This window comes from Rhododendron vialii, chromosome 1a (genome assembly GCF_030253575.1).
Source record: "Rhododendron vialii isolate Sample 1 chromosome 1a, ASM3025357v1".
NCBI lineage: Eukaryota > Viridiplantae > Streptophyta > Magnoliopsida > Ericales > Ericaceae > Rhododendron > Rhododendron vialii.
In genome coordinates, this window is record NC_080557.1 from 11,867,927 (window position 1) to 11,877,228 (window position 9,302).

At 36.7% G+C, this 9,302-nt stretch overlaps 2 protein-coding genes across 3 annotated transcripts in view; both read right to left on the bottom strand.

Annotated features, from left to right (window-relative positions):
• LOC131302014 (protein SODIUM POTASSIUM ROOT DEFECTIVE 2-like) overlaps positions 1-9,302 on the bottom strand; it is a 90,867-nt gene that overhangs the window by 65,016 nt on the left and 16,549 nt on the right. The gene's annotated exons all lie outside the window — the stretch shown is intronic.
• The window catches only part of LOC131301971 (putative protease Do-like 14), an 87,328-nt gene that overhangs the window by 41,385 nt on the left and 36,641 nt on the right, over positions 1-9,302 (bottom strand). The gene's annotated exons all lie outside the window — the stretch shown is intronic.

Below are 9,302 nucleotides of genomic sequence, written 5' to 3' on the forward strand. Positions count from 1 at the left end.
TGCCTTTCTCCAACAAGCAGTTTGTCTTTCAACAGAAAACATGTACCAAAAGGCTCCAAGTACCTAAAAGGCATCAAATCACTATTATGATCAGAGAGAGACTGGAAAGAAGAGAGAGAATAAAAGTAAATATCGTAGTAGACAATTAATTTTTTAATTGCTAATGTCTACGTGAAAGACAGTAGTATAACTTAGGATGTGCAGGATATATGCAGACGAAAGTCAATTATACAAATAATTTCTTTCAGAACCTAGGTAACACTAAACAAAATAAAATGGCTATATGTTTCAGTTGTCATTTTAACCCCAAAAAAATGGTAAAAAAAGCTTCAGACTGAACTTACGTAACGAGCAAGCATGTAAAGAAAGAGATTAAATGCAGCTTAAGATTATGCAGTTTCAGTAAGTATGCCAGAGGTTCTTGTGACTTCCTTGTACTGTGGATAAACCAGAAGAACCCTTGGTACATGTTAGAAGAGAACAACAAACTTCAACTAGTTCTTTGTATTCAAGGATCTTGACCCTCCCATTCCTGGAATAATAACTAAAATAACCACCTGGGAAACATTGGATATACATAAATATCAAGTAATGTAAATTAAAGTATTTTACATTAAGCTTCCAACTTGAAATGTTGGAAAGAACATAATTTCTCCGATTAGTAAAATCAATATTCCCCTAAAACTCAAATAGGAAATCATACACATGCAATAGGGTGTCACCACTTCCCCAAACTGAACACTCCAGTCTCCAGTGATAATAAAGCAAAAGGCCAATCATAATTGATATAGGACAACTTAGAGACACTAAGAGTTTCTACTTCGGAATCATGGGGGTATTGGAGTGAATATGTGCGCAAAGAAGAAGAAAGGAAAGAAAGATGAGGAGAGAGAGATGGGTGCATCACCCTCGCAAGGGTTAGGCGATTTTCAGCAAGGACCGCAGCCCCAAACACAGAAGACCTCAGCCTTTTTAATTCAATTTCATTCAACTCTGCTTTGAAAAGAAAGATTACATCCATATTTATAGGCTAAGCAAATGGCCTTTCCAACTACCTAATTAATGAACCTAGATAAATGCATATTTTGAATAATGTGGTCAGAGAGCATAATATATATTAAATGTATACTCTAGAAGACTTATTTGACTCTCTAGTGACCTCTATAACTACCATGGACACTTATACTTTGACCAAAAAGGCTTCTTGTTGTTCGTGCGACTCATAGCCTTTGTTTTAGGCTTTCAAAGCCTATCAAACTTGTTCAACCATTCAATAACTGCTGCATCAATAATACTGTATTATTCTTTGCCTGGCTCTATTGGTAAAGAAATTTGGCCAGGTCCAGAGCAGGTACAAACTGTTAATACATCAAGTAGTGGCAAGTTGCTCCGAACCCAACCACTACTAACATCACGTAGTGCAATTGACCTTCGTAGAGCAATATAAAGTTATAAACACAATTTGGCTGCAGGAATACCTGTGGCAGTGGAAGAACTGCAAGAATGTCAATTAAGAAGTAGGATCTCTTTGCTCTTGCCCAAGCATCTTCGACCAAAACACCCCTTCCAAATACTAGAGAAGAGGGAGACATAAATCCAGTTTGGAATAGAAAGATAATAAGAATTACAAAATAGATATCATAATGCAGCGCAAAATGATAGATGTGACCTCCAACTTTTTGTCCAGAGAACATCAGATCCAGAGAAAGAGCAAGCACACGTGACAGATCTAAAGCATAGCGGACGTCCAGAAACAAATTGGACATTTGGAGGCCAAACGGACGTCCCGGGCTCCCGGCCTGAGCCAGACTGATAGAATTAAGACCTATAATCATTAATAAGTTTAATAAAACATTTGAATCTCTAAACCAACCTTGCAAGCAAATGCATTGAAGCTTTGAGAAGGGATACAGAATTATCTCTAACATGATAGCCACACTAACCACCAAGTGTTTGCTTAGATTCACTTAGTTGTTAGATGACTTTGTTGGGTTTTGAATTAGACCACCTCAAATTCGATTAGACTAAGTTTGTTTTCGGTCCATTTAGCAAGCAAATGACCAACACGCGCACATAAATGGATGCAAATAAATTACTTCTCGCCACAGTATTGAGTTTATAGTTTATACAAATAGCACTATAGGAGGCTTTTACATATATAAAAAGAAACCATTATGTGGATCTCCTTGCCAGGGTTGTAAACAAGCTAAACTGAGTTGGTGGGTTGTTCAAGCTCGTCTCGAAAAATTAGCTTAACCAAACAAATGTGTTAGATCTTTGTATGATTACAATTTCAATTGATTCTGAATGAGCTTTAATCAAGTTAACCATGAAGCGAGCTTGAGTAGCTTGATTGCTTATACAATCATAAAGTGCATATCAGGTTACTAATTCAAGTTTGAACTGAGCTTATATAGCTAGAATAAAAAAACATTTTCAAGCCTGGTTTGTTCGTGAAAAAGGACTAAAAATAAGTTTTAGATTATATACTAGTATTCTGATAAGGCCAATTTCATTGATGTCTGATGATACGGCATGTCGCATCACTTCTACAGGCTAGACAATAGACATGAAGCCTATATTTGCATGCTCTTTGCAATTTGTACAAGACGAAAATTTTACAACAATACAATACAAAACTCCAAACCAATGTCACATTAACATCATTCAATAATTAGGCAACAAGAAAAAAAAAAAACAAGTGAAAGTGTTTACATACACAAGGAAAATGGACTTAATCTATAAGTACAGGCACACATACCGGCATGCAGCAACTAAAGAACTGCAGCCCCAATTGAGTCTACTGAATTTGCACGAGTCCAACCAAAGGCACCAATTATAGCAGCAGTTTTCAACCTGAGACCAATCCAACTTTCACCGGGTCTGAATTCACTGGCTTCTAGAATACTCTTATTAAGAGGCATCCCCTCACATCATCACCCTGGGCCTGGACCCTCCACGAAAGGTCTTTATCCCTCTGAGGCTTCTTCTGTTGGTTATGAGATGCATTTGCAGGCTTTTTCTTAACAGGTACATTCCAGGAACCCTGTCTCACTAGCAACATCAAATGAATTTAGATCACTGAATACATGCTCAACATCAGGTCCACTTTCATCTTCACCGTCCTGAGAGTCTTCACCATCAGATTAATCCAATTCATGCATCTCAGATGAAATACATGCAATCTCTGAGCCAGCTTCATCATTTCATGCACCAGGGGAATTTCAAAATGGTGCAGTTTCCCCTCAATGCAAAACCTTTGAGCACCAGAGCAAGAAATTGCACACCAAGATAAACCAAAAGAATCCTTAATTTTCGAGCAAGGTATGGAGTATCTATCTAATGAAACTACCCTTGCCCAAACCCAAAAGGACTCAAATACAACTCCAACAGTTTTGTCTTGATTCGGGAATCACCAAAACGGTTACAACTCCCCCTGCCCAAGACAAAACCCCAAAACTCGACAACTCCCCATTACAAGAAAACAATTACACCAAATCCCCATAATACAAGATACAATTACAGCTAGAGCAAGAACCCTAAAAAATTGATGCTAGATGGCAATGAAGCTCCGAACCTTTTCAATCCTGCAAAAGGTTAGTCCAACAGCATCCAAAGCATAATCCAAATTCCAACAACAGTCTGGCAATAATATCAAGATGGACATGGTACGCTCGAAACCATATGCCAACTACCAACTAATGAATCATGATATAGAAGCAACATGGTATGGTGCAAAACATAACTACCATAGATAAAACATAAAGATCCATGCAAAAGCCCCACGTCTTGCCAACAAAATATCCAACATAACACATAAACATAAATTGTCTTACCTACGACAAACAAAAGACACCTACTAATTACTACGCTCTCCCCCTTTTTTTTTGTCATGGGACGCCCAAGGGGGAAAGGAGACACTAAACAACCACCAGAGAGAGAGAGAACCGCTACAGGCTCCATCATCATCTCCCCTTTTTTGTCACCTTCCTTTTCTTTTTAGGATGTATTGCGTCCGAGGGGGGTAAGGTTGGGAAAACTTTTGCACGAATTTCATTTAGCTTCCGCACGTGGATACCGTAGTCGATGTCACCCAAACCAAAAGTAGACATCGCGATGACCCTTCCCTTTCCATCAAATACAGGCCCACCAGATGAGCCCGGACGAGTGTGTAAATTATTAAACTGAACATGGGGCAAGTCAGCATCGTAACTTTGAGCAATGTTAGTGTTTTTCTTTTTTATGTCTCCATTGACCACACAAGGGAACGACACTTGTCCCATTAAGAAGCTAAATTCAAAACCAAGCGGGTTTGAGATGGAAAAAGCTTTCATTCCTATGGTTATGTCGTCGATGCTTCCAAACTTGCAATAATCGAATTCTCGGTCCACTTCCGTGAGTTTCAGCACGGCTACATCTGAACCTGGTTCATCATGCCCTTCTTCTACAGCTTCCCTAAACACATCTGGTTCTTCCGCACGGGCAATGAATATTCTTATTTTCTTGATACTCGCAGGACGCACATTATGAAGACAGGTCATGATATGACCGTCCTTAGTGATTATGAACCCGGAACCAATACCTGAACCATCGAGCCTCTCAAATTTCTTACCGTGCAGTACATGATTTGCCTGATCAACAATATGTACCGCAACTGCAACCCTCCTCATTTTCTCGTAGAAACGTCGACTCTGTTGTTGCGCGAGGGGACTATTTTTTTCAGCCTCGAGAAATTCATCCCCGAACGTGATTTGCATATTTGAGGTGATTCCTCAGGGCGAGAAAAACACGTTCAGCAGCAGAAGAAATAACTCAAAATCGAAGGTCGTGAATACCGTTCCGCACCGGCCGGTATGTACCGGTTTGGAGAGACAACGGTACTCCAACTATACAATACCGTCCCGGCCTCGATACCGGTCGGTACCGGCGATTCCGGACAATACCGGGCGAGACGGTGGTACCAGAAATTTCAGGCGGTATTTTGCTAAACTGGTCCAGATGACAACCAGGGAGAGCGCCTTATACTCCTAAGTCCTAACTGTTTGCCATGACTGTGAGAGCTGGAGAAAGGTGAACGCAGCACTGGAATTGGAAGTCGGGGCAGCGGCGGCAATTGGAAGGAGGAAGAAGGCTTATGAACGTGTGAAGCCCTAAAACGAAAAGTACTTAATTACCCCTTACTTACTTTTGAAATGGGCCTTCTTCATAAAAGGCAAAAGTGGTTAATTGAGAAAGGTTTTTTCTTCTTTTCTTTTTCTTTTTTTCTACTGTATTTTTGTGTGCCACTGTGCCCAAAATTGTTTGCGGGAATAAAATTTTAATTCTCAAGTTTTGATAATTATGGGAGTGTTCATCCTCTCTTCTTCTTTTTTTGGATTTACTAGATGAGAGTTATATAATGAATGTTATGAAAAAAAAATTATTTTATGATGAATTGGATGTCATGAGAAACATAATAAATTTATAACTATATATTGGTAATTGTGCTAAATTCGAAACGATACCGGTACCGTACCGTACCAGTAAGAAAACAGTTACTCTTGTCGGTACGGTATTCAGATCCTTGCTCAAAACTGTAAAACAACCCATTACGCAACGCTAACTCGCGAGGGAATAAAGAAGTGCGACCAGGGGAGGCGGCACCATGGGTGCAAGTGAACCCTAGACTCGAAAAATGTACTAAAATTTAGTATTTTTTTTACATACAATTTGACTTTTTTTTTCATATATTTTTTTATATTGGTAGAATTGAATTGTTCATGAATAGTTAAAGTTAAAAAATAATATCACTTAAATTTGCGAATATACAGATAATAAAACTCAACAAAATAAAATAATTAAGCATAACACATTTTTAATCATAAAAAAAATATTCATTTAATATAAAGCTTTTGTATAAATGTGTGTGTATATATATATATATATATATATATATATATATATATATATATATATATATATATAAATTTAGTCACCCCTAAACTTAAAATTTTGGAGCCGCTGTTGCAAATTAGGCATTTGATCCATCTCGGAATGGATTAATTGGGAGAAAAAAAATCACCATAATCCAATTTTCGATTGCCGAGCTTTAACTTCCTCCCATTTAAAATTTCAAACCCAAAAACAATCTAAATTGTTTCATGAATTCAATTCAGCCAACCAAATTTGAGAAAGAGCATTGAAATTAGAATAGACGCACAAGGGCTTCGTGACTTCGTGTTATTCAGGGAAAATAGAAATACTCGGATGGGGTTGGATATATGCGGACCCGGCCCATTAACTCATCAGATCATCCGGATTTTCAAATCGGATTTGATTTGGTTCGGATCATCTAGATTTTCTTTTCTTTTTTTTGTTAGGTTATGTTTGAATAGAGTAAATGTGATAGAAAATGCAATAAAGAGAAAATAATGACACTTTTTATGGTGTTTGATTAGCTTGAAAATACAAAAAAATGGATTTTCTTGTACAACTTATTAAAGCATGGGTACATAGCTTCTACTTTCTTGTTGAAAATACGAAAAAAAATTATTCTTGTGAAAATTGTCACACTTTATGAAACTTTTCATTACGTCCATAATTTTTCCTTTTCTGTAATGATTCATAATGTATATTAAGGGTAAGTTAGTAAATACATTTTTTTCTTGCTAGATTCTTACAAATCTTTTCATTTTAGCCAAACACATGTAAGAAATTAAAATTTCTCTTCACTTTCTTTTACTTTACTTTCTCTCATCTTTATTTTCCAGCACAATTTTCTTTCTAATCAAACGAATTCTTAAAGAAACCAAAATAGCGTTGCATTAAAAAAACTAGGTAACAGATTAAAAAGTCAGTGGGATTGTAGTCTCTCTTTTTCTTTTCGGACAAAATTGAGAAAATTATATTAATAATTGTCCAACGGTACTTACATAATGGAGTTCATTAAAAAAAATTGGACAAAGCCAAACTAATCATCTAACTATTGTAAACGAGAAAACACAAGGCAGTCAATGTCTTTCACCCCGACCCAGACGTAGCCTGATGCAAACAACAGCACTCGCAATCTGCTGTATATTCATACGTATAAGGCTAGAATTAGCAGTCTCAAAAGAGATAAAGTGCTAAATAAAGATAAAAGACAACAAATATCCAAACAATTAGATGGACTCTAGCCAAGTATGAACACACTAATGAACTTCCAAAACTACATATCTAACAAGCCATACGAGTTGCCCTAAGGAAGAAGGTGGGTTAGGTTTCAGGAGGATTAAAGATTGGTATACGGTTGCCATGCTTAAACATCTTTGGGCTCTTCGTATGATGGCAGACACTTTATGGATCAAATAGGTACACACATACATCATTAAAGATCAGAGTCTTTGGGCTACGAAGGTTCCTTGTGATGCCTCTTGGACTATGAGAAAACTGCTTGGTCTTAGAAGGCTAGGTCAATCCCTCATTAAATATCAAATTGGTAATGGAGAGAGAACCTTCTTGTGTGGGATAATTGGCACCCTCTTGGCCCCTTGTATGCCAGATTTAGGGATAGAGTGTTGCATAATGTGGGCAGATCTTTAAGGGCTAAGGTGGCTTCAATAGTTGACAATGGAGCTTGAAAATGGCCTAGATTGAGAAACCCCTTTATTCAAAATATTATCTCTCAAACTCCTCAGAGTTTGGTTCCACACCCTGAGGTGGAAAATTTAATACATTGGTTGCCTCACCCTGGTGATTTTTTCACGACTAAATTTGCTTGGGAAGCTATTCAGGAGAAATACCTTATTCAGCCTAAATTCAAGATTATATGGGATAGTCATAATGTCCCTGAATGGTCTTTTATTTTATGGTTGGTAGCTTTTCACAGACTAACAAGTAAGGACAGATTGAGGAACTGAAGTACTGTTGTGGATGACCTTTGTTGCCTCTGCCATGATGAAGAGGAATCACACATCACTTGTTCTTTAATTGTTCATACTCTACAAGTGTTTGGCAACATTTGGTTTCAAAAAACAGTGGCTGACATTCCTATATCTTGGGAGATGTTCTTGAATGGTTCCAGGGCAACGTATCTGAGGATAGTTTCAGATTTATTAGTTTGAAGTGTACATTAGCAGCTACAGCTCATGGTATCTAGCAGGAAAGAAGCTCTCGATTTTTTTGTGCAAAGATGAAAGGACATACACAGGCGGCAACAAATATTGTCAATGAAATTCGTGCTTTCCTTAGCTCTAAAAAGAATGTAATACAATCCTCTCAAAATAGGAATATTTTGTGAGATATGAAGACTTGTCTCATAGCATTATGCAATCTATATAGATTTATAATGTGTTCTTTTGTTTAGAGCTGCCATGTTTGGCTGATTGTATAGTTGTTCTTGTAAGCAGATTTTATCCCTTGTACTTTGATTATTGGTTTGAGAGTAATAAAATTTTGTGCATTTATAAATAATAATAAAAAACACTAAAGGATGGGTTTGGCAAAAAAACAGCTTGACTTTATTTGAGAAGAAATTAAATAGACAATCTATATAGTAAATTTATTTAGGTGCACATCTATGTGAATTTATTTCCCATCTTGAATTTGCATTATTACCCATTATACCCCTAATAATGTATTATTACATATAGATAAACTCTAGGGCAAATTTCACTTACCTCCCCTGAGGTTTCTGACAATTACAGACACCTCTCCTCAGGTTACTGAAATTGCACTTACCTCCCCTCTAGTTTAGTTGTCGGCTGCAGTTCAGCCCATCCATTTGTTTAACGTAACGAAAAAGCAATAAAGGTGATGATGTCAGCATAAAGACATTTTTCCATGACAAATCTACCCTTGGCTCAACTTTGAGAAATTATTCGTTGCCCGGACACAGCTTTCTCTCAAAAATTAAGTGTTCTAAATTACAATTCGTTTGAATGGGTGAGAAGATTTTATTTTATTTATCATTTAATTCTAAAGGGTTATAATTAAATTTTGACTTTAGGGCTCTCGTTGATTAACCATAAGAAAATCGTAGAATCAAATATTTCTTAGGACTAACCAACGAGAGCCCTGGAGTCAAAATTTAATTATGACCCTTTAGAATTAAATGATCAGAAAAATAAAATCTTCTCACCCATTCAAACGGATTGAAATTTGAAACACTTAATTTTTCAACCTGCAGTTTATATATTAAAAAATATGGTTAAAAAATTAAGTGTTCCAAATTTCAATTCGTTTGAACCGATAGAAAGATTTTAGTTTTCAGATCATTTTATCCTAAATGGTCATAATTAAATTTTGAATATAGGGCTCTCGTTGATTAACCCTAAGAAAATCGT